Source organism: Onychostoma macrolepis, chromosome 14 (genome assembly GCF_012432095.1).
Source record: "Onychostoma macrolepis isolate SWU-2019 chromosome 14, ASM1243209v1, whole genome shotgun sequence".
Classification (NCBI taxonomy): Eukaryota; Metazoa; Chordata; class Actinopteri; order Cypriniformes; family Cyprinidae; genus Onychostoma; species Onychostoma macrolepis.
The window spans coordinates 6722310-6747093 of NC_081168.1; the positions used below are offsets into that span (position 1 = coordinate 6722310).

Below are 24784 nucleotides of genomic sequence, written 5' to 3' on the forward strand. Positions count from 1 at the left end.
ACAAGGTAGTTGTTAAGTTTAGGTATAGGATTAAGGGATATATAATATGGTCAGAATGTAGATGTAGAATAAGGCATTAATATGTGCCTTATAAGTTCTAACAAACAGCCAATATGCTAGTGATATACATGCTAATAAGCAACTAGTTAATAGTGAGAATTGGTACCTAAACTAAAGTGTTACCAGAGGTTGCATATAGCCTACCTTGTGCAGCACTGCATATGAGACACAAACAGAAGTGCTAATAAATTATATATTACTACAGTTTCACTTACTGTTGATGCATTGCACAGCCATTTTGGATTCTGAAGTCAGGATTCTCGTGGTTCCTCTGAGTTTTTGAGTCAGAATTCCGACTTCCAGGTACAACTGGAACGTACCATTATCATTGCATCAAATGGCCAATGTTAGAATCAGGTGCACAAATTAGTATACTCAAATGTAGATTAGATTTCTGTCTGTGCCACCAGAGTGTCATCAAGGAATCTAAAGGCAGTTTTGGGAAGAGTCATTGTGAATGTGCACCAGTTAACCATTAAAAAGAGACTACATGAATCATGAGAGATCAGCAAAGCAAGGTTTATGAAGGTAAGATTGGAGTTTGATAGATAGATAGATAGATAGATAGATAAAGCACTGAAAGTGTGTTTATATTTGCTGCAATATGCTGTGTGAATGTGTGCTGTGGAACTGTGCATGTCTGTAACAACTGGAGGCATGTTGCCTGTGGCTGCTGGAGGTTTTGGCTAAATTATGAATGTGTGTGAATGGAGTGTCTATCTTTTTCTGAAAAATTCAAGAACGAGCAGTAGCAACTCGTGCAGGAACACACTGAAATGTTCCAGTCAGCCAATTCATGACAACAAGATCACCCTTTAGAATATAAATGTTTGATGTGCAATTTGCTCTTTACATTTTCTAAAGCATGTTCAAAGGCACAAGTACAGGAGTTTAGCGGATTTCTTTTGCAACTGTCGTTGTTATTTAATGAATTTTTTTCGTTAGTTTTGGCGAATAGCTGTTCTAATTTTACCCGTGTTGGTTTCCTTGACTGAACAACATACTGAAAACTGAGCGGATGTGAAGACTGGTAATTCGGTGAGTATGTGTAGTACATCATGAAGGGAAGTTGGCTGTTTGGTGTAGGTTTTGTGTAGATGGTATTTATATGATTGTATTATGAAACATTTAAGACATGGACTCCTAATGTTTCTCACAGTTCCCAAAGCGTTGTTTGCGTAATTATTTTAAATCTAATGTTTTTACACAGCCATTTATTTACATTTATAATGTATTGTGTGGCTGAATGTTTATTAATATGTATTAGAAGAGTTATTTCTTTAATTTCCTGTTTTTTGTTTTTGTTTTTTTTTGTTTTGTTTTTTCCTGTAGCATCGTTACATGTTAACTTCCCCCAAATTATATTTATGTAAAGATTTTATTTTATTTTTTGTTTTATTTTATTTGTTAATATTTTTATTGATTGATTGCATTTTAGTTTGCAGTTTAGTATTGTTAATTAGTGTCCTATCCTAGAGACTTTTCCATGCTTGCTTTTCCATTCGGAAAGTTACAGCTGATTTCATAGTACAGTGAACACATCTCTAAAGAGCAGCGATTTAGATTTTTCATTGTGGCCCTTCAATCATTTCATCCTAATTTATATTATATTAAAATAAATGATTATATTTAATTTCACTACAGCAGAGCCTTTGAAAGCTGTTGATAATTAATCATTGTTGAATCTGTCACCTTTTTCCGTCATATGCTCATGCGCTGCCATTTTTGTGTTTTGATGCAGTGATGTCATCAGTGATGTCACACGGATGTTTACTCTCCCAGCATCAGTTTTATTTCACAGATGCTTGTGTCTGTTGAGGTATGAATGTCTGTATTGAGTCTGATATAGCAGCTCCGTTAAACACGGACTGGCATCAGAAAATCAGCGTTTCGTCTGTCCCGCATCTTGTGCTCTATTACATCCCATCTCCCTCTTCTCTCAGCGAGTTGACCTGAAATCAGGGCTGCGGGTGAGGGCATCTCTCTGACACGCGCTAGCACAGCTTCTAGTATCACATACAGGTACACAAACACATTGACAGTAAAGATATCCTCCGGCGGCCTGAAACACTAGCTGAAATCAGACACCTACTCAGCTCCCTGCCAAACACAATGTTGTCAGCGTGTATGCGCGTTTGTGCGTTGCATCTACTTTTAAAAGCCCTTACCTAGGAAGAAAAGTATGGCACGTCAAAAATCTAAAATTTATTCTTATGCGCTCAAAGGTTGGTCTTGTTACTTTGTCATTTGAATCGTTGCTTCTATTCATTTTCCCTCCGCTTCCTCTTTCATTCCTGACATCTACAGATCACTACAAATCACATTCGGAGAAAAGATATTCGCTTGCAAACATCATAAAGCATAAACGTCTCCGAGAATCGAAGACTTGTTTTCTAACCTTTTCTCTACTATGACAAAATTACTCTGGAAAATAAACTCCGCTAGACAAACAAACAAAACCCTTGTGGCACAGCTGTCATAGAGCATCAGCCGAGAGGACGACTATTCCTGGAGCTCTTCAGGAAACAGTAGGAGCACTCGGGGCCACTTGCAAGACATCCTGCCGGTGAAGGGGCCATCTCCTTCTCCATTTCTTTCCCTTAGCCTCATTCTTGCGGCTTCCTCCCTCCATCTCATTCTGCTCTCAAACAGTGGGATCTATTTCCACATGAAAGAGGAGAGGCAGGAAAAGGCCGCTTGGAGTGTCCTACTATTCCTCTCTGTTTCCATGGAGATCATGTGATCGTGTGAGCATTGTCCAGTTTCCAGAGTGGATGGAGTGGTCTTGTTTCGGATGCTTTCTTCCAACTTGATTACTTTAAAAAGCATCTCGAGGATGGATTCGTACTTTATGAGAAGTGCCAGCAGAGGAAGTTCTTGAGTGGCCCGTATTTTTGTTAGATGTGGGTCAGTCAATCAAAGGCAAACACTTGTAACTGAGCATTCTTATTTTCATGCATTAAGTCAGTGTGCCGGCATGATTGTGACGTCTGTAGGCCCTGTATGAAAGGGGATTGAGCCTTGTCTCAGGTTTAGAAAGTTAAACTTAAAAACTACATTTGTACTTTTTGCGCTTGTGTAAAATGTGCTACTGCAATTTTAGGGTTGCCCTGACAACTTTGCTAATATTTTCTAATTGGTTGCAAGGCGGTTTGGATTGCAGCAAGGGCATTACTATGTGATGTTGGTAAGGGGTTGCTTACTGACCCATATTAAAAAAACCCTCTATGGTCTCTCTGCCCTCTTTGCACCACATTTAATGGTGCATGCAAATGGGTTTTCATTATCTGCATTCAGCTATGTAAGTAATACGGTATGTAATGAGGTTGCGCTGCAAATAATCATGTACTGTACTGTATACTCTATTGTACTGAACTTAATGGAGTTGAATCACACTTTTGCACCCTCTTGACTCTTTTTTTAAATCTGATCTTGCAATTTGAAAGACAATAGACACTGCACTCTTATTTTTCTCATCCGATATATTCAACACTTCTAGTTATTTATAGAATTAGTATTGTTTCTCTTTTTTATTTCCTCAAAAATTAGGCTTTAAAAAACGTTCTACATTTTTCTTCACTCCTCATCTCTATTTAGATGCTTTACTAAGAAAGCAACAGTGATATTTTGGTATTATTTATTTACTATTATAGTTTTTATTAATGTTATTGCATTTTTTTTGTTAGTCTGAGTATGCATGTATAATTTTTAGTTTAATTTGCTGTAATTGCTTGTCATTTTATTTTATTATTATAAAACAAAATTTATTTTTATAATTTGTTTTTAATTTTTTTTAAATATATTTCTCATTTTATTCAGTTTTAGTTTCTTTTCAGCTAGTTATTTTAGTACTTCAACTTTTAATTAGATGCCAAGGCAACATTTCTATTTAATTTTTGTTAGTCTTTTATCTAATATTTATATTATATATTTATTTCAGTTAACAGTGTGTTTTTAATTTAGTTTTGGTTAACAATAACAACATTGGAAAGAACACACACACACACGCGTGCACAAACACACACACACACTCAAAACAAAATAAACACACTCAATTTCAATCACTGTGTTTTTTCTCAGTTAACACAAATGTTGGGTAATATTTAGATATAGCTTTGCATTTTACATGAGTGTGATTAGATAGACACATCAACATAAATTTCAATCTGCAATCCAGACAATATCCAAGAAAAAAAAAAAAAAAAGTATTATCGTGATATGATATGTTTAATTTGAATATGATTAATTTCAGGTGTAAAGGGGACCAATGATATTCTTGTCCCTAGATATAGGTGGTTGGTCTGTTGATGCAAGTCCAAATTTTCTATCCATTTTATAGTATGAAAAGGAATAAAAAAACAAAAACATGAGTGTGATTTGATTTGTAAAGTAATAACACACCTCAGTTTAATAGGCCACTCCATGTCTGTAGTTAAAATATGTAAGATTAGCTAGATGTCAAAGTTGTATACTTTACAGTAGCTCACTTCCTGCCTCAGCAAGCACTGCTAATAAATAAATTTATCATTTCCCTCAAACTTCAAGTTTCTGAGCACTTGTAAACTTTTACACACTGACACCTTAAATAGAAACTTTTCACTAGCAAACTCTTGTTCCTTATCCCAACTTTCTCTCTTTCCTTGCTTGACCTCTAGCAGTGAGCTCATCCAGATGGAGCTTCTTCAAATCACATTTTTTCAGCCTAGCAGTCTGTCTCTTCCAGCCGGCCAGTAGGAGCGATGAGGAGCAGGATGTGTTTTTAAGGAACCAAGGAATATCTGGCCTGAATCATTGAGACTGGTGCTGGGAGGAAGCTACAGTCCAAAGGTTCTCTCCTCTGACCTGTGGCTTTAAAAATATTTTATGACATAGCACAGACCTTCATCGCTAGTTTATACCTGGTTTCTACTTGGCTGTCAAAACAATATATTTGAGTTATAACAAGTCTCTGAAGAGCCTCTGCAGGAAATCAACCCCAAAATAAATAATCTGATGAACTGAGGTGTGAATCTAAGGACAAGAGCTTGTTAGAGATGAATAAGATTTGTATTGCATAATTTACACATTTCAGTACCTACAATGTAAATCAAATTTTTCGCACTTGAATCTCCTTTTTAGATGTGTGTCTGCAGATACAGGTGATAGCATGCTAACAACCTCGGAAGAACATGTTTTTTTTTTTTTTCTCTCAGACAGACTGAATTTCAATCACATCTGTGTTTGACAGTGAAAAGAAAAAAGACGGCGTTCAATTTAAAGTGTTAAATCTCAGTTTTGACTCTATCTAAATGCAGATGTCATTGAAATGTGAATTCCTGCAGACTGCACCGGTTATATCGCCACGTCACTGGCTGCCCCTTGCTGACCTAATCCGTCCCGACATTTCCCCCAAAAGCTGTCTGAAACCCCGACTGTGGAATCTTCCAGAACAGGTCTGTTCGTCTTCAAATGACCGTCTTCTTTTCTCATATATATAGTAGTATATGAGGTCACTTCAATTCCCATCCATCACCAAATGTCACTGTTGTTCCCTTGAATGCTTGCCTTTAACTGTCTTTGTTTAGATTAAAGTTATGGACTGTTCAAAATCTATGCAAACCGTTACAAGAAAAATGAAAACCTTGTCATATTTGATATATCGCACTGTAACATCTGTAATAAAGTGCAGCTCAGCCGACTGTAGTTAGAGCGGCTGTTTATATAAACATCTGACATTTAGATGCTTTGTTATTGCGGATTCTGTTGAGGTCAGCGAAACGACAGAATAAATCGCAGCCCGCAGAGGCAGGCAGAATGTTTGGATGGGTGGAGGAATGAAGGAAAAAAAGTTAAATTTGGTTCTCGTAGGATGTTTTTGGAAAGCGAGCGAGGAGGAGAGGTCGAACTCTGACAGCATGCTTTTATTGAGTTGTCTGAGATATGTCAGAAATGGAGGTGTAGCTGAGTGCATTTGATTTCTTGTTTGTTTTTTGCAGTGTTTTTGGCTGTAAAACAGGAGCATTGAGGACTAATCTTCAGTGTAATTAGCTTCTATTGATCCCAGCGATTGGGCTGCATTCAAACCGCGTTAGTGTCCCCCAGCTCTTCACAGTTGAGGTGCTCCACCAATATCCTCTACTAATTAAAGTCAACATGAAATAGCATTCACAGCCCATTTTAATTCAGTAATGTGAAATAAACAGGATGTGCAACACGAATAAATGTATGGAGTGCCTTGGTTTTATTCATCAGGATTCAAATGGATCATATAAATTGGGTGTACTAAAATGCAAGCTTGTGGTGGATTATTGGCACACAATTATGAGGTGGTTTTTTGATACAGACGTGGTGGCTGAAGGTCAGGTTCACCCTCAGGCCCATCTTGACATATCCCAAAGGTAATCTTTCTTTTGAAATCTGTCATTATATGCTGCTTTTGTCATAACATTTGTAACTTCAACTGACATTAAACGTATGCCACTAACTACCGGTAAGCATTTAGAGTAGAGAGTCCCGCAGAGTACTGCAGAAAATAATGCAACTGCATATATATATATATATATATATATATATATATATATATATATATATATATATATATATATATATGTGTGTGTGTGTGTGTGTGTGTATGTATGTATGTATGTATATACCTTTGCATTACTTTATATATCAGTATATATATATATATATATATATATATATGGAGAGAGAGAGTACTGTCAAACGAAGGTTTTTGTTTACGTAATATACTGTATGTGTGTGTGTACTATATATATATATCTATTATGCATATATAAATATACACAGTACACACACATATGTAAACACAAACTTTTATTTGATTTATTTTCATTTTAATTTATATGATTAATCGCTATTAATCGCTTGACAACACTAATATTTGAACACTTTACAGCAAGGTTCTATACATTTACAGCAGGGTTCTTAAAAAAACAAAAACAAAAAAACCCCACTGGAAACAAAAAAAAATAAAACCATTTTATATATATGTGTGTGTATATATATATATATATATATATGTATGTTAATAAATTACCAACATCTTTAGTGAAACTGAGAAATAAGAATCTACAGATTGCTTGTCTGTAACAGATCACCTAAAACTTGCAATTTCAGCTGTACGTTTTATATCCATCATAAATGCCTTGTGCTTGTTTCGATGCCAGTCATATTAAAAATTGGCATATAATTCTGCTGCCATAATGACACGCTGAGGGGTTTCAAACTGAACCTGTCTGTTCCAATCTACACCTCCCGAGCCTCGTCAAACATGAAATTAAGATATTCCTCATCCCAAATCCTAATCTTAGAGACACAAGATATGATTTGGAAAGCAGATCAAATCACCAGGAGGAAGATGACGATTGAGGTTTTTCTAATCGGCAGCAACAAACCTGACTAAATGATTCGCTATTCTCTCTGATTGTGCTGATGTTCCGGGTGCTTCAGTCTCATTAGCGCAGATGATATGCATCTTACATTCTTCATATTGTCAGATGAATAAATTGTCTCCCGATTGGAGCAGAGACGTCCGACTTAAATGAGAAATTCAACGAATATTTCTTTCATTTCGCATATCATCTCATGGTTGCCCAGGAAAAGCAGCTTCTCTCTCGCTTCCTCTAGTCTTTCTCTCTCTCTCTCTTCTCAATTGGTAATCATAATAATGTAGCGGCCCATAATTATAATAGACCTGCTTGTCAGAGATACGGAACAGATTTCAAAGCTTAAATTATTCACAAGGCAACTGAACAAACGGAGTTTAAACAAAAAGAGAGGCTGTGATAGGGGCTGAAAATTACATATTATGTTCACTCTCATTCATATTAGAATGCAGTGCTGTCCAGGATTTCTGGCTATCTAAGCCTCTCCATCCCCCAAAGTTTTTAATTTCTTTTAGATTTTTTGAAGTTACTGTATATGAAATATGATATTGTCTATCTCAGTCCTGCTCTTTGTTTTGCCATCTTTCAGCCTTATTATCGAATTCAATGTACTTTTAAGTCCGCATTGGCACAACAGATAAACAAAGACTAAATGTTGATGAAACTTGATGCAGAGGATTGTTAGTTATAATTGGCCGAGAATCGTTTCACATTGCTCTACAACATACAACTTGTAAGTAATCTCTCTAAACCTGAGACCAATCTTCCCTCTAATGTTTCGATCTTGTTCTGTCCAGACCAGCCTGCTCTGGTTAGTGTTGTGTGCAATCTCATCTTGAATGAACTCGGTCTCTGTGCATCCACAGAGCTGTTCAAACATATTGAAGTAAAGGTCAACAAGACGAAGGAATAGCCACACAAAACTAGCCTCGACAGTTTGCTTTTCCCTTTTATTTAGAGCCAAACTTCCATGGAAAAAAAAGAGAAAGTTTAATCAAAGTGAGAAAATTAAAGGCTTTTTTTCTCCTTTTTGAGATTCCTGGTAGAGGCACAGATAAAGGGGACAGCATTAGGTCTGCTTTCACTCTAACACACTTTGAGAAAAGACTGATTGGTTTTTAGCTACTTGTTTTGTCTCGCTCCTCAGGAATTTATGTAAGGCTTTGCTTTCACCATAAGCAATATCTTTGCTCATTGCTGTCTTGCCAAGTAAAAATGTTCAGGATTTGGGTTTCATTTTGAATTGAGAACTGGTTTATGTTTGCGAAACAAGGACACACTGAGCTTAGTGTGTGTGTTTAGGAAGCCTGGCGGTGCGGTGCATGTCCTGAGTTTTGCTTTGGACGTGTGTCAGCGCTTCTGATCTGGCTTGTCAGACATGTTTTACTCAAGCTTCCTCTACCCCTTCACCCAAGGGATATCCCAGTGACAGTTGTGTGCTTCTTCCTCTCTCAGTCCTCTTGCTTTCCATCACAAACTGTCATCCTCTTCTCTTTTCTATGGCTTTCAGATTCTCTCCTGCTGTACTATGTCCACTTCATTGGTAACTCTGCCGGAGATACCACAGTTGTACTTTTGCAAAGTTTTATTTATTTTTTTTATGGATTTTGTGTCAAAACGGGCATTAACGTTTTTGAAAATGTTCTGTGAGCATGAGGCTGTCTTAATATAGTCTTCTGCTGTATTTGGAAAGGAATAGCACATAGCACACTGTGCAGTATACAGTCCAAAATTTAAGGTAACGCTTTATTTTAAGGACCAATTCTCACTATTAACTAGCATGCATATTTCCAGCATATTGACTTTTCATTAGTACTTTATTAGTACTTTGATACTAAAAGGGAAATGAAAACAAAAGTTCTGTATACTGCCTGCTATTTTAATAGACATTTAAAGGATATAAGTTATTTTAAAACAGCGTGATATTTTGCTTTCACATGTCCTCATTACAGTATAATGCATATAAATAAAATCTGTTCTGTTGCATGTTAGCACAAATTTTAAATGAGGACTTTTTACAAAAAATGATAAATAAAAAATGCAGATTATATTACTTCCTATTAATTTCACACACTTGAAATAGTAAATCAAGTCATGTGAATTGCATTGCAGGATACAGTAATCTTAGGTTACATTATCCCTGCGACCCTATAGGGAATTAATGGTTTTAAGAATGCACTGATGGATGGATACAGTTTTCCACACAGTGTTTTGTTGTATACCGTATACTGCACACTTTGTCAAATGTAGCAGGCCATCCAGATATTTCATGCATATGGAAAATGTTTATACTGTGAATAGTATGTGTACTGAATACTAAACAAATAATCTGACTTGTAGAGTAGTATGCTATTCTGAATAAAGCCTTTCAGCTCTCATTTTATTAAGCACTTTTAAGCATTTTCCTACCTGGTCTCATGGCATAAACGTATCAGGGTGCACTTTTTAGCGAGACATGAAATGCGTACCAATAAGTACATATCACTGCAGTTTTCAAAAGAAATGAACACTAGAGGCAGTAAAACTCTGACGCCTTTTATTCCTTTTCACACAAATTGACAGTTTTGATTAATAAAGCGTAATTTTCAATGATATTAAAGAATATCATGTTATGATTTCAAAACAATATTAATATGCTAGGAGATTTGAAAACTGATGCTTTTGAACGTTAGCATCACACATATCCAGCTTCATACATATGGGTTTTCATAGACGGTAGGTTTGTTCGGTAGCTCACGGAGTACCGAGATGTACTTGAGAGCTGAGGAGCTCCGGTTCGAATCCTGTGTAACTACGGTTCGACAAAACAGTTCAAATCTGCATATAAGGAAGTTCAAATAGCATGGTTGCATCAACATGGGAAGTCGTGGCCTAATGGTTAGAGAGTCGGACTCGTAATCCAAAGGTTGCGAGTTTGAGTCTCAGGTCCAGCAGGAATTATAGGTGGGGGGAGTTAATGTATAGCGCTCTCTCCACCTTCATACTGAGGTGTCCTTGAGCAAGGCACCGAACCCCCAACTGCTCCCATAAATGGCTGTCCACTGCTCCGGGTGTGTGTTCACTTCTGTGTGTGTGCACTTTGGATGGGATAAATGCAGAGCACAAATTCCGACTATGGGTCAACATACTTGGCCTCACGTCACTTTCAAATGCATTTTTATATCAGTTTTGCATTTGACAACACTATCAGGTAGGTTTAAGGTTGGGTTTGATGTAGGGCATATTTCCAACACGATAGAGCATTAATTTTTAGCGATGGTCCCCGGATATTTGAATTCTGAACCTCCGCAATACGTACCTGAAGCAACGTAATAAAAACACAGCAATACGTACCTATATCGACGTAATAAAAACGTGCCAGGGTTTACATATTGAACCCGTGTTTTAGCGCCACTCAGTGGACATTTCTCTTTGAAACTGCAGCGAAACGTGCAGCGAGGTACATAAAAACGGTCTCGCTAAAAAGTGCACCCAGGTACGTTTATGCCATGAGACAAGGCATCTTCTGTTTTGACGCTGCACCCTGTTTGTATCTAAACACCATTTATTTTATTCTCTCCATTAAAACTGTTTAATGAAACAAAATGATTTGTGAAAGCATTACAGCAAAGCCCAGATTTCACTCACAGCTGGGGTTATGAATTTAGTTTGATAAACAACAGTAACTTTTATAAATACTACACCCTTGTTTTATTCAAGGTAAATCACAATGTAAGATTACAGCAATACAATAACTGCTGACAAATCAAGTTCTGGACCTGTTTTGCACACTCACGCTCACAGAGCAGTGATTGCTTCATAGCTGTGAATGCTCAGATGTCTCTGAGCTGCACTGAAGTCCCATTTCCCAAGTGGGATTAAGAAGGAAAAACAAATCCATGCAACATTTGTGTCTTCCTCACAAGAGTGCATTACTATTGACTTGTAATGTGCTTCAGATACTTATGAAATTACCTTGTTAATTGAGCCTCTGGTAAACCTGATTCTGCACAATGCCTTCACAGGCAAAACGAGAAGCTCGATCTGTAGTCACAAAGTACCTCCTGAAACCATTAAGTGGCCAATCCTGAGATTGAGTTGATATTTGCCAATTACCTTGTCACTTTGAGGCACTCATTGGTCTTTTAGTTTACCACCCTTCTCCTCAGGTGTCCTCTAATCTCTTCTGCTTTCCGCCATCAAGATGAGTCCTTCAGACCACCCCCTGCTCACTCAGACCATTCAACATGTCATTTCCTGTGTGAGCGAAAAGCTCCAGGTAAACCGGTCTCAAACCTGACCTCTGCTCCTCCCCATCCCCCGTCTACGGTTGCCATGGATACAGGGCCACCAAGTGTCTGTCAGGTGTCACGGACAGCAACCAGGTGTGACCTCTCGGCGAGCATCTGAATATGGAGAGTTCCACACGAGCAGCCTCAGCCAGAGCAAACAACATCTGACAGGAACAGGCAGAGAAAGTAGGCCAGAGGTGATGACGTCTGTGAAGATGTTGACCGTAAACTATGCACTTCAGGATTTAAATGGTTATGGTCATACTTTCTTGAAGCTGAATTTTTGTAGCTTCTGTAATTCACAGCATAGCTGTTATTTTTCTTGTTGGATACATTATAAAAAGAAGATGAAATGACAGGTAGTGATAGTGTAAGTGAGGGGAAAAAAGCATGTTTGAACTTGCATTAGCCATATGAGCACCACAGTTTGTTTTCACCACAGAGCATTCTGCATGTTGATTTTCTATTATTGCAGTACCTGGTCAAGCTTCACATTAGGCACTCTTAATTACTATGTACTAACATTAAATACCTATGGATACACTCTGTACATATTGTACATAGTAGTTAAAGGAATAGTTGACCCAAAAATGAAAATTAGCTGACATGTCCTCACCCTCAGGCCATCCAAGATGTAGATGAGTTTGTTTCTTCATCAGAATAGATCTGGAGAAATTTTGCATTACATCACTTGCTCACCAATGCATCCTCTACAATGAATGGGTGCCGTCAGAATGAGAGTCTAAACAGCAGATAAAAACATCACAAAGATCCACACGGCTCCAGTCTATCAATTAACATCTTGTGAAGTAAAAAATATGGAATGATTTCTCGGACTATTTTCAAAAGCATAAAGCGTGTGGGCGCATAAATTGGGACATAATCCAAATACAATTGCAAATCTGGCATTACCGTTTGCATTTTTGCGAACGCAAAGTGACTGCCACATTTCAAATGAAAAGGCAAAGTCCATTTGCAATTGTATTTCCCATGTCTTACGAGTTATGAGCCTGTCATATTTAAATAGCAATATTAATTACCACATTTGCTTTTTCACTTTCTCTGCGTCGCGCATGTAACCTGCCAAAACGCAAATGAAATCGCAATTCCTTTTGCATTTGAATTTCCGATGTCTACACGGAAAGCTGTCAATCATTGTGAGGGGGCGGGACTATACTAGGGGGCGTGTTTGTATTGGGAAGTGACGTCACTCACAGACGACCGTGCTGAACGCTTTGATTAATGGAGGTAATCGGTGAAGGCTCCGCTAAAGGCAGCTGTCAATCAGTTCGTGCCTGTGTGAACGAACAGACAACCTTCTTGGCACAATTATTAATTCTGTCTTTTTTACCCCAAATGCAGCGATTATCCCCTGCTAACAGCGGGAGCCACAACGGTACGCACAATAGGTCAATAATCACTATTAACGAAACGCAACATCTCTCACTCCAATTGATGCAAATGAGGACAATTTATGGAAAACGCAATTGAAAATACAATTTGCAATTGCTTTTGAAAATAGTCCGGAAAATCCTTCCATACAAAAACTTCCCAAACACTGTTCACAAATAAATAATCTAGTATCGATATTCATGACACAGATATTTAATCACTAAATATTAAATTGTAAACATACATTTTAATATATTTATATGTAAATATTTATAATAAATGTATAAATATTTGTTATTTATAAAGAAACACATCCATCAAGGCATTTTAACTTTAAACTGTTGCTTCTGACCAAAGTACGAGACCATAATAACTCTTCTTCCAGTGAAAAATCCATCCCTTGCTGTCCTCTCACATCAAAATCCACCAGCATATTTGTTTAGAACTGTTTTGGATCATTTACGTGTTTAAACTGTGCTTGATCTGTGCATATTTCACTGGAGAAAGCAGTATGAATAGAGGACTTGGACAGTTTCCCTTGAAGGGGCATTGATAGTAAAGTGTTAAGGTTGTAATTTATGCTGATTTCTTGTGTTTTCAAAGGCAATAGCAAAAAATAATGTTTTTTCTACTTCTATTGGCTATTGGTCTGACAAATAAGTAGTTCAACCCAACTCAAGCTACTGGATGAGCCAGAAGTTGACATGTCAGTCTATTTAAAAAGCATTTTTTAATAGCATCACAGTGTTTGCAAAAGTCAGCTTACATATAGTACATGTCCATTTTAGCACACTAAATGGAAAAAGTATTGAAATATTTTATTTTAAAAATGCACACGGCATCTGTGCAGCAACAAAACTGTTTGCATGCACACATACTGTTCCAGCCCAGAAAATATTTCGGTCCTAGCAAATTCCAGGTCTTTGCAGCAGCCTGACTGGCACATGTCTCGGGCTGTAGAAAGAAAACCATAAATACAGGTCTCTGTGTAAAGCAGGCTATTGGCAATTACAGGGTCAGGTGATTGGAAACGAATAGCACTTTGTGGTGAGGGGGATGACTGCGGAACGGAACAAAGGGCTTTGAACGGCTGTTAGCTGGAAGCAGCGGGTCCCATTCCCTGAGAGATAAGATAGCACAGGAAGCGAAAGCTTCTGTCACTCGGGCTGACTTTACATGGGTTTGGTGTAAAGATAGGATGGTCATATCGCTCAGACAGGTAAACATGCAGACACACACGTGAACACACGTTCATGCCGCTCTGTTGTTTACCTATAAGTCATATTTTATAAAGCTTCTGATTGATCCATTTCTCTCTCTGACAACATTAACCCATTTGATATTGCTGTGCTGTAAACAGAAGGTGGCATCAGAATCTATTCTGCTGAAGCTTTTAGACACATTCACCTGTCAGTTTACTGATCTTAATAAATGGGGCCTTATGCTGCTGTCTTATATTAAAATAGCACACAAGCTGACAAGAACATATCTGATCCATTAATTCTGAGCCTCAGAATGAGTTTCACATTACAACCAACTCCAGCTCTTTCCATCGATGCAGGCATATGTTTGTCTGCATAATAATATAATTCATATACTGTATGTAATGTATAAACATAAAACTTAAGCTTGTGCATCTGCAATACTGATATTTACTCTTGCATTTAATTAATACTGACTTTGATTCTAATAGAATTTGATGCTTTACTAAATTAAGAAATTTAACCACTTTTTAAATACTTAAACATTTTTTGCATATTTATTTGCATACATAAATTTGATTGATTGTGATGCAATTAAATTTTGTGCAGCTAAATAGTGTAGCTTAACTATAGCCTAAAGAGCTTTTGTGGTCAACCAACTGATAACTGACGAACGCAGTTGAATACGTCGCTGGTCATGTGCAAAAAGTTCTCTAATGCAGCGGTTCTCAATTCCAGTCCCCCGTGCATGAACTGTGTTCCAATTGACATGATCCCTACACAGTGTCCTTTGCTTCCTACTCCCTGAGCAGGGGAAATCCATTGAAGTTTCACTTCACTTTGGAACATTAATTCACATATTTGCGCTACGCCACCACCTGCAGCGTCTTCACACACAAACGAAACTTACTAGAGTGTGACATAAATGCATTTGTAAATAAATACAATTTAAATTCACATCTCGTACACTTTAATGGCCTTTAAATGAAACACATTTGCTTGCTTCGAACTGGAATCATGGCGGAATATCATGTGATGTCCACTTCGCAGGGCATTTACGTTCGAATAGAACTGAAGCGATAAGAGATACACACAAAATGTGCAGAGCGGGGGGACGCGAGGACTGGAATTGAGAACTGCTGCTCTAATGTATCAGGCAGTGCAGCGAATTCATCAGAATCAATTGTAGGTCTGTATAAAAATGATTGACGGCTGGATTTGGCCTGCGGGGTGCCAGCCGAAGAGGAAAACTGACAGAAACAATACACCAGGCTTAGAAATTGTATTTTGGTTAAGCAATGATTGCATAATACATTGGGTATTATTATAGCAATTATAATTGATTATGCAATCAGTGCTTTGAATACTGTCATTGTCACAGAGACCCATTATGATGCATGGATTAATTTTTACACCTGTAGTGCTGCAGTAAGATTTACGTAGCAAAAACAGACAAAAAGTGTAGTGTGACCCCATCAGAGTTTGGTGCGTTTGGGTTTATCGGGCTTTAGTATAATGGATCTGTTGGGACTGGACTTGTGACCTCACTTTCAGATGCTGTTGAGTGGTCCATTGAGATTGTCTGGGTCGGCATTTGCTACAAAGAAAAGACAGTTTGCCCTCGAGCAGCTGTAAGAGGTGACGGCACAGTCCCTATCACGTCCTCAGGGTCCTTCTGTCCCTGTCTCCCTCACCTCAAGGTTTTTAATGAACCAGACTAAAAATGGCTCAAATGTGCGAGAGATATATGTAAGGGATTTGTCTTTTCAAGAGTTTTTGTGTGTGTAAAATAAATACATGTGCTAATGTGGGAGGAAGAACATAGAGGCGAAAGAGATGTTACACTATCACAAAGTAAATTTTGTTACCATTTTGTAAAAATTTTACTTTTTTTGGTTTACTGGCTGAAATGAGAATATTCAGACACATATTGGTGTGGATGCAGAATTGCGCAAGTATTTGGTTACCAATGCTATTCTTTACACTACCATTCCAAAGACGGTAAATGTGATGGAAAAGACGTTTGTAATGTTGTCAAATATTTCTCTTTCAAATAATTGCTGTTCTTTTTAACTTGTTTTCATTGAAGAACACAGAGAGACAGAGAGAGAGACAGAGTCAGAGAAACTCAGTCTCCACAAAATTATTTAGCAGCACAACCGTTTTCATCATCTTAAGCAACAAATCAGCATATTAGAACTGGACTGGAGTAATGATGCTGAAAATTCAGCTTCGCCATCACGGGAATAAATTACATTTTGAAAAATGTTTGGCAACACTTTATTTCGATAATCCACTTTAGACATTCTACTAACAGTAAGTAACTTTGCAACTACATGTAATGAGTTCACTGAAGGCGAGCGTTGTGAAGAACCCAAGTGCAGTTTATTTACAAATGTGAAATCCAAGATACAAACAAAGACAGACTTGAAACAGAGACAGACTTGGCATGGCATGAACGGACTAGACTCACCAACAGCAGGTTACAACATTAATACACGACAAGGAACAAAGGCGACGACATGGCTACTTATAACAAACAATGAGGGTCACATGACATGAACAAACCAATGAGAGACAAGACACATGACTAAGGCAACCAATGAGAACATGACACAATGTACAAGGGAACCACGAGGGAAAGGGAAGCATGAAACAACCAGGAATCGTGACTAAACTTCAAAATAAAAGACATGAAAACAAGAACATGAAACAGAACCCAAAACAGACCTTACACAACATGTCAACTAGTAGTAATTAGAGTATTAGTAGAGTATTAATGTCTGATTAATATCTTCTAACACTTTATTTTGATGGGTCCACAACATACAACATACTGACTATGAGAAACTTTGCAAGTATATGTCAACTTATTCTACTAACCCTAAACCTACCCTACTGAGAGTTAGTAGACATGTAGTTGCAAATTAATGATAATTAGTTGACATGTAGTTACAAAGTTACTTCGTTTGTAGAATGTCTAAAGTGGACTATCAAAATAAAGTGTAACCAAATATTTAAACAGAAACATTTGTTTTTATTTGTTAAAAATAAATTTTTCATTTGTTATGAAATAAATGCAGCTTTGGTGAGCATACGAAAATTATTTATATATAAAAAATAAATAAATAAATAGAGAAAGCCATTTATTTATTTATTTATTTAGTATGTTTTCTTTTCTTCCTTAGTGAAGATGAAAGAAAAATGCCAGTATGAAATGTAGAAGAAATGTAAGTAAACACGCAGTTCCACCCTGGAATGTCTGGATTTCATCCAGTCGATTTTTAGCTCTTTATCTATGGATTAAATCAGCTGTTTTACGGGAGCCATAGATCAATGATATAAAAGACATCAAAATCAATCAGCCTTGAGACTGTATTTCTCTGTTTTTTTGATTACCAGTGCTGGAATAACATGCACGCCTCCCCTGTTCTCTCTCAAATGCCTCTGTTACTCTTCCTAGCTGAGAGAGAAATCAATCATAACTCAATGCTTTTGACATGCTCAATGGTGCAGTCTGATTGGCTGCGGCTCATCCACTGATTTCTCATTACCGGCACCTGGTACGGTACCCCTTGGGGCTTCTGTGACCCCTGTGATTCTGCCACTGTTACTGTGATGTCTGCTCATCTCGCCACTGAGATGAAGTAGTGCTTCTCTAACTAGTACAGCACACTGCATTGTTTAATGAGAGGCTACTGCATCAACAGGCCGTGCGGATTGTGCTTGTTGTGGATTAACTTCCTGTGTGTGTTTTTGAAGTGATATGGTGGTTGAGTAATGAAGTCTCCACAGGTTATGCTAAGAGCACATGGTTACTTTTCTTGATCATTAGTAGGCAACGTTGTTGATGGAAAATCTAGCCTCCTGGTGGTCCAGCACGGAGTTCTGCTGTGATGATTGAGGTTTATCAAACATTCACACATCTGATCTGTGCAGGGACTGTTAGAAAGTGAAGCAAAACAGTACATCATGCTGTTTCTTTTAGAAAGTGTGCAATTAGATTTTGTTGTTTGTTTGTTATTTATATGTGTGTGTGCGCTAGTCAACTTGTATGAACAGACATTTGAAGCAGGCTATTGCAGTATACCATGTGTCAGATGAGATTAGAGGAGAGTTTACCCCCTCGTGGTGTCCTTAAACTTGAACGGTGTCCAGCACTCAGTCAGAGATTTAACCTTTTAGGTGTTTACTCATGCTCTGAGACCTTGTGTGTTATAAAGTACTGTGAAAACTGCAATAAAAAAAGTTATGAAATATTATGAAACCTACATGCATAAAATGTAAATAAAGTTCCTCATAAAAATGTATTAATTAAAATACGTAAGTAGCTAAATGCAAAGTAAAAGTAGGCTATTACTGTAAATACAATTCTATACTAATTAATTAAACGAACAAATTAGTTGACACAAATACAGTGACAGTCTATTCACATCTCACAAATTAACATGATGTTAATTTTAAATTAACATGTTCTTAATGACAAAATATCACAAGATTGTAATTCTTTGTATGAGTCCGTAGTAATTTACAGTGTTTTCGTCTGCTTTCTGTGCGTGTTGATTTTTGATAATTTCATTTAATGTTAGTGGAAAAAATATTGTACAATAGTAGTTTAAATATTTAGTTAGAGGAAATGTATAGCGCTTTATTAAAAATTGTTGGTTGTGAGTATTTAGACTAGACTCAGATGATCAGATATCAGTTACATATTGAATTGATACAGTACTACATGTGTTTTTGCTGTTTATGCACATGTAACAAGATCCACTTACACTACAATTCAAAAGTTTCAGGTTAGTAAGTTTTTTTTTTTTTTTTTTTGAATGAATGAATGAAATTTGGGCAAATTTATTCAGCAAGTATGCATTAAATTGACCAAAGTGGCAGTAAAGACAGTTATAATGTTACAAAAAAATCAATTTCAAATAAATAAATAAATAGTTTTTTTAAACCTACTATTCCTCAAAGAAGCATAAATAAATTTATCATGGTTTCCACAAAAAGCACAACTGGTTTCAACAGTAATAAAAAGAAATGTTTACTGCACAGAGCAGTAAATGCTACAAAGCTGTTTTTCCTCCTGTCCTCCCTTTTGCTTTCTTCACTTCAGTACTGTATTTCTAAAGGCCTGAGCTCCCATGTGTGTTAGTGTGTCATATGGCCTTGTGTCCAAACACAACAAAGCACACTGCTTGGACACATTTGGTCAATGAAGGGTCTCTTCCAGCAGTGTACACCAGCAATAATGCGAAAGCTGAGAAACTGGTCTCGGTTTGCCAAAGTTCTTGACATTTTGATATTTGCCACCTGTCGCAATCAATTTCCACACGCTGCCTTAGTCCCTGATTCAAACCGTGTGCTTAATTCCCATGTCAGTGATGCTGTTCCAGAAACATGTTTTTTTTTTTCTTGATCCTAAAGCTCACTGCTTTAATTGTTCTGTTTGCATTTGCAAGATTTGTTTTTTTTTATTTATTTTTTTATAAATGTTGTCCCACTGTCGAGTTTGCCATGGGCAAGGTTTTAATTACCATACAGCCCAGAGGGAAATATTCAAATTCATCCAGAAAAGCAACAGAAAAACAAAGCAATTTCAGTTTATAATTACATGTACAATTTCATTGCAAGACAAAAATGTAGTTAGCTTGTCTTGCCACTTTTTTCTATGATGGTGCTATTTATTTAAATGGTGTTCGGAAGCATTTTTTTTTTTTTGTGTGTGTGTTAACCCATTCAATCGTGATTGGTTAGTTCACCTTTCATGCATTTGCACCAGTTATTAAATGCACTGTGAATGCTTTCCTGTGCCTGTAATGTGACCGCACTCCTCTCCTCCTTGATAATGTGTTCATTATCACCTGATGTGTGGAGTGCTTTTGGCATCTGGCTAAATACAGTCTTCACATCTCTCAGCGATGCAGGCTTAAGGAATGACATTTCAAGAACAATTCTGAAAGATCTCAGCAGTGAGCTTAATGCTTGGTCACCGTGTCCTCTGCTATGCTGGAATTTTTGAAAATTCAATAGAAACGTTAGTTGGGTGTTTCTTCAACACAACATGTTCATGTTTATGTGCCAGATTTTGATTTTTGTATATAGAAAAAGACTGCACTTACCGGTATTTATTGCCCTGCTGTCTCTGTTTCTTCTCTTTATCCATAAGCTTCATTTGGACATTTTTGTCTCCTGCTTGTGTATTTCTACTCCCTTATTCCACCCTCTACACTTTCTATGATGTTTTTTTTTTCTTTCTTTTTTTTCTCACTGTTTATTTATTTATGCAGATAGACAGACAGACAGACAGACAGACTATCCATTTTACTTTAAATTGTCTGTTTATTTTAATGTGTGTCACAGACGTTTGGACTGTGTAGGTTATTTATTTATATATTTATTCAGTGATTCTAATATTTTTTTCAAATAACAAACACCCATTATTATTATTATTAAAGTTATTTAAAAATAAAACAGAATGCAGTGCAGAGAAACTGAAAGTATGTCCTGCATAAATGTTTTTAGATCTCGCTCATCCCATTAGCTTCAGCATCTCGCCCTGTCAGGTCACGAATGCAAAATCAGCCACACCGCAGGCCTGCCCTGAAAACACTCACTGTGTGTGTCAGGCGTGTATTTGTGTGAGTGACCAGAGGGAGAACAGTCCGACAGGCCCGGAGGGGTCACACAGCTGGACTGGGACCGGCACTGGACATTCACAGCAGCCTTAGGGAAATGTGCACTGGAAGCGTCCTCTCAATGCAGTGTAACACATAGAAAATCACACGCTGACACCACCACACTCACTGTAGCCTGAAGCGGGAGCAGGGACTCAAGATGGCCTACCTTTGTCCACACATATCCCATCATTCCTCCAGCACTAGCCGGGTTGGGTGCACACAAAACACTCAACCGGCCCACGATCCAGCTAAGACACAGATCGCATCTCTATTTTTGTAAGTGCATGGCGGTGGATTGATTGTGGCTGGCAGCGTCGTGAGGCTGGGCTCCAGCATTTAAACTAATGTTTGTTTTTCTCTCCACCAGCGCCAGTGTTCCCTGAACACTTTTCCGAGAGTGGGTTGAGCACAGATTCCCATGGATTCGAAAAACTTCACTCCATTGTGTTCCTTTATGGATGTGCATTCATGCTTTGAAAAAGTAAACGGCTGCTTTGAGCATTCAACGTTTTAAGTTGTCAGGGGAGCCCATAGATCTTTATTGAGTGGGCAAGAAGTGCTCTGCCCAACAACGATGCCGCAATATAGCAAATAACACTAAAGGGGAACTTGCTAAGAATAAATGTCAAGCACATATTGCTTCTCAATTTCGTCTGCAAAAGTAAATCCCCCTGTAAGCTTAAAATCAGTTCGCTGAGAGATTTTGCACACACAAACTAAAGCCAATTCATCTAGGTGATTTTCTCTTTGATGAAAATTCTCTTAATAAAAGTCCCATGTTTTTATCTCATGCAGACAGAGTAACATCATTTTGTTTCTCATTCGTCTTCAGCGTCAGAAATCACCAAGAGTGTCTCGTTTAGACAAGCAGCTAGTTTTCATTTGAAGCTCCTCAGTTTTGAAGTCACAGTTGTGTGGTGCAGTCTCGGGCCTATGAAATGTGACTCTTTTATTGCCGGCACTCATCATCCTTCATTTTTTTTTTTTTTTATCTCTGCTGTAGTGTCTGTTAAGATGAAAGGAATTAGCGAGGCATGAAACAGGTTCATCCATTTTCTATTCTTGCCAAGACTCACAAACCCGGCAAAAGCGTGCCCACATTTTCATATCTCGGGGATATTTTACCCGCCTGCACATTCAAGTCCAAATTCACACGTAAGCTTCCTAATTGCATTGAAATTTGCTTCTTATATTTCGTCTTATGCAAGAAATATTGTGCCTAATTATGTATTCATGGAAGCCATTAGGAGAAGGAAGCTGGCATCTTAATGCATTTATTTTAAGCCCTAATTTAATGTAAGTGGTCAGATTTATACATTTAGAATAATGATCATCAGCATTCATCAGCTCCTCATGTGATCTCTCACTCCAGAACACACTCTTAATGTCAGGAATGCTTCATCATTCCCGCAGGTAACAGAATAACAGGGAGTTGAAAATGCAATTGGCAAAGATGAAGCATGCTTAGAGATGGAGTCTCTTCTTGCACTACGTTTTAGTCATCAAGTGTCTCTGCATTTGGAAAGTTACTCTTGGTTTCCAAATCAGTGTGTTTCAGGAGTAATGAGCTGCCTAACGTCTGTTCTGTTGCTCTGTGTGCCAATGAGCAGTGATACAACTCTATCTCTGTGTAAATAAAGCAAGCACCCACCAGAGATATCCCACAGCAAGTTGAAATGTGAGATGAGTTGGTACTGAGACAGATACATGGTGTTAGTAGTTAAGAGCATCTGTTATTTAGGCTTTAATATAAACACAGACGCACAACCATGTTATGTTTTCAAACAAACTCTTCTTTTTTTTTTTTTGATCATTCACTTGTAGCTAATAGACACATTTAACTTGCTCCAGTTGCTACCACAACAAAACTGAATCGTGTAAGCACATAGTGCGTCATGACCCAGACAGAAGAAAGCCTGTCTCCAGACCTCTTCTTTTGTGGGCCAGTTCAGCTGACTAATGTGTCCCGCTCTGTCCTCATTTGGTGAGGCTTTTGAAGCTAAAGAGGTTGTAGCAATATATAGCTTGACTAAACTTGGCCTTCTAGCACAGTCACCCCCAGAAGACTGAAATTTGGACACACGTGGTGCTTTTCAGGCTGGTGTTGCTGTCCAAGGTGCTGAATCACACTACCCACATTGTCACAGGAGCTGTCCAGGGTACTGCTTCTCTGTCAGATATTGCTATTTAAAGTTCTGTAGCTGATGATTTGCCATGTTTCTTCATTTTGGGCAAATATTTATGAATTTTTATATTTTATTTATGTATGTATTTATGTATTCATTCATTCATTCATTCATTATTATTATCATTATTATCACTACTACATTTCTGTTTAGTTTTTGTTTACATAGTGCTTAAACATATATTTTATTTTTTTCTCTTAACAAAATGTTGTTTAGTTTCCATCACTTATAAAACAACGTCATAATGCATACTATGCATCATCAGAAAGTGCACCATATTCAAAATAACACTCTTAGAGTTTGTTGAAAGTGTTATTTGCCAAATTCATAACAAAACATTTTCAGTTCTTGCTGCTATAAATGCCATTGCTGTAACCGCTTTTCAGCATGCTGCTTCATTATTGTGCTGTTATTGATTTCAGTTTTATCAGCCCCTAATTGTTATGTAAAACTTGTTTTACAATCAGATGCCCCCTCCGGTCTAATTGTCTGATTCTTTTTGATGGTATAAATCAGACCACCTGATACTGATTGAATATGCAGTTTGAAAACACTTGAAAACTTTACAAAAGGTGTTTTTTTTTTTTTTTTTTTTGACTGTAAATGACTATTAACAAATAAATAACCTATGTATAAATGTGTGCAAAACAACTTGCGCTGAAGAAAAAAAAAAAATATATATATATATATATATATATATTTTTTTTTTTTTTTTTTTTTAATTACTTTACCTAAAAACCTGACACAAACCTCAAGTTACAGATGACCAAAAAAAAAAAAAAAAAGTAATTCACGATGCTTATATTCTGAATTTCATCATCAGAACCCTAGCATCTGCCACTCTGTCCATTTTTCATTTCCTTCTGTCACTCAACCCAACACCTTTTCATCTTTTCACAAAATATTGCCAAGAGGTCTTTGAAATGCAGACTGTTTGCGAACATTAGAGAGAGTGTATGTGTATATGTAGACGGTTCCCAACTTAGTCACAACAAGGCATTAAAAAGAAGCCTTTGAAGTATTTTGATGTTTCTTTGCTGCTCTCTTGCCAGTTTCATAAATAGGTCAGACGCTCTTTGCGTCACTTCTGTTCATCCGGTAGGCATATAGTGTGTATATTCACTCCGGCATCTCTCTTCCTTTCCTTTCCTCCTGCTTTATGCTCCTGCTTATTTTAAGTCTCTTCTTCTGGAGCTGTCTCTAATCTGTCAACTTTACAAATGTACTTTATTATTTCTCATACACACTTGGTTTTTAGAGAAACAGTCATTCATTCACAGAAGACAGTGTAGTCCTGTATTACACAGTCATGTATTGGGGGCTGTAATTTTTGTGATTTTCTTTGTAATTGCACTTCTTTAAAGAGGTGTGATGGTACGCTATTTTCTCTATTAGTTATGTTTACTTTCTACAGGGAGAAACTTTTTCCTTTTAGATGAGCCCTTTGTGGTGTTGTTTGTGTGTCAATTTCTCCTGAATCCATCAGCTGTGTGAAATTGACATTGCATTTATCTGGGCTAAAAATGTATGTAGCTTATTGGTGTGTTATGTATCATTTGAGTTTATTAGAGAATAAGGCTATGATAAAACTGTTTATATGACTTTATT

The 24784-nt window shown here is 37.3% G+C and overlaps 1 protein-coding gene across 5 annotated transcripts in view; it reads left to right on the top strand.

Annotated features, from left to right (window-relative positions):
* tenm2a (teneurin transmembrane protein 2a) overlaps positions 1–24784 on the top strand; it is a 646939-nt gene that overhangs the window by 286968 nt on the left and 335187 nt on the right. The window contains exon 6 of one of the 5 annotated variants that reach the window (XM_058798657.1): positions 471–588. The exons of the other annotated variants lie outside the window; for them this stretch is intronic. The gene's annotated coding sequence lies outside the window, so the exon portion shown is untranslated. The remainder of the gene's footprint in view (positions 1–470; positions 589–24784) is intronic. 5 annotated transcript variants of the gene reach the window in all.